The sequence below is a fragment of the Dermacentor albipictus genome, chromosome 3 (genome assembly GCF_038994185.2).
Source record: "Dermacentor albipictus isolate Rhodes 1998 colony chromosome 3, USDA_Dalb.pri_finalv2, whole genome shotgun sequence".
In the NCBI taxonomy this organism is placed as follows: Eukaryota; Metazoa; Arthropoda; class Arachnida; order Ixodida; family Ixodidae; genus Dermacentor; species Dermacentor albipictus.
Genome location: NC_091823.1, coordinates 158,817,370 through 158,823,082, shown reverse-complemented (window position 1 = coordinate 158,823,082; position 5,713 = coordinate 158,817,370). Strand labels below are relative to the sequence as shown.

The following is a 5,713-nucleotide window of genomic DNA, read 5'->3' as shown; positions in this document are numbered from 1 at the left end:
TTGTTCTGGGAAATGTTAAATAACTGCTTTGCTTAATTACCGATCCTACCCACCCTTATTCCAAAATAATGCTCCCCTTTTTTCACAATTGTTAGCTTGTTTTTTGTTTATTGTTGTTTCTTTACTGCTCTGTACATTGTTCTAGCATGGTCACAAGGATTAAAGCCCTCCGGCCCTTATGTAATGCCTCTGGGCCTTTGAGGTGAAAATAAATGAAATGAAATTTAACGCCTGCTTCACTTCCACCACGGGTTGGCTCGTTATTGCACCAGCTTCAGGATTGGCCCATGTATGGGGAATGCTTAGCGCCTGCGTCACCTCCGCCGCGAGTCGGCCCGGCATTGCATTATTTTCGGGATTTTTTTCTACACGCGGACACAATAATGGGGAGCGTTCCCTGTTAAAAAAAAAAAGTCTGCGACTTAATTAGCTCAGCTAACCCTGGATATGCGAAACGAAAGCTTCGTTTAGCCAGGCTAAGGCTTGGCTCCACTTGGTTAAGCTTTGATTCAGCTGTAATTATTATACTTAGGTATACAATCATCGTTAATCCAGGTATGACGGCTGTGCCTAGGTCTGTGGCTCGACACGCATCGTTCGACGGTGCGACGCCTGTTGTGCCACAGGGAAAGCGCACGTGGTACTTGCCACATGCAAAGAGACGCCGCGAACATGCGTAGCGTCGAAGCACAATCGGGCGGGCCGCGAACGCGGTCGCTACATTGATCTCGACAGTGCGACGCCTGTTGCCTTCCGGGCCCTCTCCAGTGAAGCAGCTCGCCGGACGATATCCGCGGTAAAACCTCTTAAACTTCGTAAAGTAGTTCCACGCTTTGAAGAATGCCGCTTCCTCCTCGCGCGCTCTGGCCGAGGCCGCGTCGCTATTGGCCTAATAGCATCACGTGGGCCCTCGCGCCTTGCTTCAGCGCCATTTTTGCTCGAGGAGCGTCTACGGAGTGGCGAGGAGCGCATGTTGGCGCCGTTATAGCCACCATAGCGCCGTTGCCCAAGTAACCACGGATATCCGGGCGACGTCCGACGGACGTCCTTTCTGGATATTCGGGATGTCCGTGGGATATCCATGAATGTCCGACGTACGTCCGAGGGACGTCCCTGGGGAATCCAAAGGTAATCGCTTTGGCATCCGTAGTACGTCCGACGCGGACATCCAGCATGGACATTCAGGGGACGTTCAGGATATATATATATATATATATATATATATATATATATATATATATATGTGTGTGTGTGTGTGTGTGTGTGTGTGTGTGTGTGTGTGTGTGTGTGTGTGTGTGTGTGTGTGTGTGTGTGTGTGTGTGTCTTCCCGGGGATATTCCAGATATACACATGCCTTGAAGCGACAGTAGTGGCCGGGACACATTCAAGCACCGGACCATTATATATACATATATTACATTGGTCTAATGCTTGAATGCATTCTTGTTTTAAATAAACGAGAAATGAACTTACACCAACTTCCAAATACAATTAAACGTTTATTGTCACCTTATACATATACATAAAAAGACCAATAAGCAGATATATGCGTACTGTTCAAAGAACAAATAAATACACGGATAAAGAAGAAAACTTGCAATTTCAATAGCACAACACAAGGTAGAGAACAGCAGAACAAAAAATACTTATTGCCCACCCTGCTTTGACATTTGTGTTTGCAGCATGGAATAAAAAGAAAGAGCAAAAATACATCAATTAGCATTATTAAGCAGCGAAAGCAACAGAAATGACATGAAGGAATTAATCTTGACTACATCACTTCACTAGCACTCTGCGACACGGGCACAAAAAATGACATTAACTGGCTAATGCCTTAAACTTTAATGTCATTCGCGGGGTGCCACACGGACATGCTTAATGGTATTGCAGCTTAAATGTTATTCGCGACGTAGTGCGTTCTCGTAAGTCAACTTGCCGTCAAATGCGTACTCTCGTTCCCAATGCCTCCACATTCTGACGTAGCTAAACGAACTATTAGTGAAGAACAATCAATATATTCTTCACTTTCTTTAAACAATAGCTCTTTCTCGTGGCGTAGTGCGTTCTTACAATTATTAAAACTCACTTGGCCATCGAATGCGTACTCTCGTTTACAATGTCCCCGCCGTGGCCGTAGTGACCATATTCTCACGATATTAAACAAACTTGTAGATAAAAACAACTAATATATTCTTCACTTTTTTAAAATGAGCTTTTTATTTTTCGTAGAGATCAGCAGGCGATCTTGCTGCTACTGACGGCTACAGCTCTGATCATGAGCGCATTAGCCAGGAGAAGCTCTTTGCCAGGAGAATCAAAAGGGCGCCAATGAAGAGTCCGCGGTAGCTAAAGAAAAATGTAGACTCCGGGGTCCTGCTTACCAGAAAACCCGCATTGACTTGTGCGTACACCTCTCCTAAGGGATCCTGTTCCGTTCTCACAGCGAAGTGAACCATCCGAAGCGTCACGTAGAGTATATCCATCAGGGAAACAAGGCACATTGTCCTTAGTGAGCGTAGTGTCACAACCACCGTCCTGAACTTCCGATGTCGCCTCGGTGCAGCGACCAACATCACAAGGCGTACAAATGTTTGCAGGGACAGCCCGACCGCACATGTTAATGCATGCGTGCGGGGTATACGCGCCACTGCACAGTTCTAGACTTGCGAATTCTCGAGCTGTTGACTGCTGGCTGCCGGTGCGAGATCCGAAGTCCTCGAATATCGTCTTTGTTTCCAGCGACGCTCTTTTTTCGCGCGTGCGGCTTCTCCCGCAGTCTAGGCATCCTGGCACCTGTGAAGAAAACACATTTCAATACCCAAACGAATTAAAAAAGAAATCGATGTAGCTGTCATACCTTGGTAGCTGAGTAGGAGACTTCGGCAGGCACGGAAGGTGACAAACGCTGCTCCGCTGCCCTAAAACGATCGCAGAATGAAAAAATGGCGTGGCGACGATGGCTAGAGCTTGGATTGGATTGGATGACTGCAGCGTTCTGCTTTGCCAAGGTTCTAACACTTCCACGTGCATCTACGCAAACATAAATAGGTTTTTAAAATATTCTATTATTACACAGTTAAATATTTACTTATTCTGGGAATATTCGGTATCTGATTTTCGAGTTTTTTCAGTTTCTGCTAAAGCTGTCGGCGCCAGAATAACATAGCCTTTGAGATTACTGTCAATGCATGGCGGCTCTGACGCATTATAGCTTTCGTAATCGCTTTCAACGCATGCAGCCACCAAAAGCGTAGCCTTTGAGATTTGTTTTTGTTACCTATAATGATATTATTGTATGCACAATTGAACACTGCAGACAACTTCCTGTTTTAAGAAACCAGCCAAAAACAGGCGCACACAGGAAACATACGAGAAGACAGGAAAGAGGCTGGAAGAGGCCTGTCTTGTGTATGTTTCCTGTGTCCGTCTTTTTTTTTTTTTGCTGGTTTTTTTCTTAATACAATGCACCAACTAGCCCAACAACGTGTTTTACTTCCTGTTCCAATGATAAACCTGAACCTACATGTTAGGAGGTCAGGACCAAAACTCTATGATCAGGAACTTTTCATAATGAGGGGTAACTTGAGTGCTTGGCGCTAGGTCGAATAAGTGGCTTCAAATGGGCGCTTATATATTCTGCTAGTCATCCACAAGCATTTTTTTAAAGCAAACTACAAATTGTTTGTATGACCCACCGATAGAAAAAAAATCGTATTTTAATACTGCGATGTTAAAGTGGGCAGAATTTATATCAAGTTGGAAATATATTTATTTTGCTTTGAAAAAAAGAATGAACTGTGTCCGATAGAGAACAAAAATAAACAGATATAATATGAACAAACTAAAATTTCCGGCAATATATTTATGCTAGTTTATATATAACTCACTAGTGTATATCCTGGGCATGCCTATTTATGGACAGCCAGCGGACGTTCAAAATGGGATGTCCCATGGACATCCCGGTGGGATGTCCTTCGAACATCCAAACAGGATATGGACTTTTCATGTACGTCCCACGGACGTCCGTGTTGGATATCCGGATGGATGGACGTTGGGACTTATGGTGGACGTCCCACGGATATCCGTGGTTACTTGGGTGCTACGCTCGAGCAGTGTCGGTGGCGCCACGGCCGTCGATGAGGGAACGTCAAAGAGAGGAGAAATGAGGAGGAGTGAAGGTGGAGGATGAGAGTGTCGCTACTTTACGAAGTTTAAGGGGTTTTAATCCGCGGAGTTGTCAGACGCCGCTTGGCGACGACGGCTCAAAGCCTCCCGCTTCTGCGAAACGCTCAGAAAAGCCGGCCCAGCCTCGCTCTCATCCATGGCCAAGCTCGCACTGACTAGGCAAGCGCATGTTCTGTGACGCTCCTCTCAGCCAGGCAATGGCAATCCGCGCGGCGAGTCACGTGGTCAGGCGGCAGCCCAGCTGCGGATAGCGCATGCGCGAAGCCGGTCGCGGAGCTCGGCGCGGCGAGTCACGTGTTGCCACGGCTACGGCGCAGCTGCAGTCAAATGAGGTCAAATTGCCGGCTGCGGCGAAACTCGGCTCGACTAGGTCAGTAAAGCTCTCGCATTAAAACGAAAAATGTCCGCCCTCGCTGTCCGCAAACCAGTACCGTGACGACTGAGAGTCTGGCCTTTCTGCAAAGTTTAGACGTTCAGTGGCTAAGTGTGCTTTACAAGCAAAATTTTGCTAGCAGCACGAAATCATCCCAAAATTCAGCACAAAATCGCCCAATATTCTCAGATTAGATTGAAACAAATGCTAAGAACTGTGTTTACTCCCACACAGCCAGCAATATATTCGATTTGATTAGAATATTCGTACATTCTCGAATTTTTTTTTTCAAATTGATCAATACGAATATTAAAAACATAATATTCGATATTTGAAAAGTACGCACACCCCTATAAATATCATATACAGCAAACACTAAGGTTTCACCTGTATGGTTATATGGATACTCTGGTTCTGCAACAGTTCTGGCTTGGGAAAAGCCATTGTAGTGGTCCACAGCTCAAACTGCTCGTAAAAATAAAGTAGCCATATAATAAGGGCAGTGCAGGTTGTGGGTCTACAAGGTGGAACATCTTGCCTCCCAATATTCTGGCCCATTGATCTGCCTTCGGGAATGAGGGCTACAACCCCAAACCCCGTTGGTGTGCCATTGACTATGCTGGTCACGCGACTCGCAAAGTGCTCGTGTGAAGCAAAAAGCAGATGTAGCTTGAGTTAGCTAAGCCTTGAGCTCCAAATTTCCTTTACATTCTTGATGCAGGCTTCGGCTGTTTTATGTTTTTTGATGTAGCACACCACTCATTTATTTCTTAATTGTCTCTTGCACTGGATTAATTTTTCTTTCACTCATGTACGATGAGGGCAATGTACCCCTCAACATTTACAAGACTGCCAATTTCGCAATACACCAAACACTTTACCACATGGTCTGGGAATGCAGAAAAAACCCACGGATGCTTATCCAAGTGTCAACAGAACAGCATCTGCCCAGCTGACAAGCTCAAGACATGACGACCAGCTATATATGACTGGTGAAAATAGGGCCAGGCTATCAGCACAGGGTTACGACTACCTGCAATAGGATCGCCACTCACCTTTGGGCATCTACAGCTTGGTCTTTGAAATAAAGTTTATTCGTTCAATCATGACAGGAAAACCAGCTCAACTTTGCACTCGGGCGTTGTCCACTTTTAA

General features: G+C 45.5%; 1 long non-coding RNA gene across 1 annotated transcript; it reads right to left on the bottom strand.

The window, feature by feature from the left end:
* Nucleotides 1-1,479: 1,479 nt before the first annotated feature.
* LOC135908693 (uncharacterized) lies at nucleotides 1,480-3,151 on the bottom strand. Its single transcript, XR_010566390.2, has 2 exons — nucleotides 2,858-3,151; nucleotides 1,480-2,793 (listed from the first exon to the last, which is right to left on the bottom strand). It is a non-coding gene; the product is annotated as an uncharacterized lncRNA (long non-coding RNA).
* Between the last annotated feature and the right edge of the window lie 2,562 nt (nucleotides 3,152-5,713).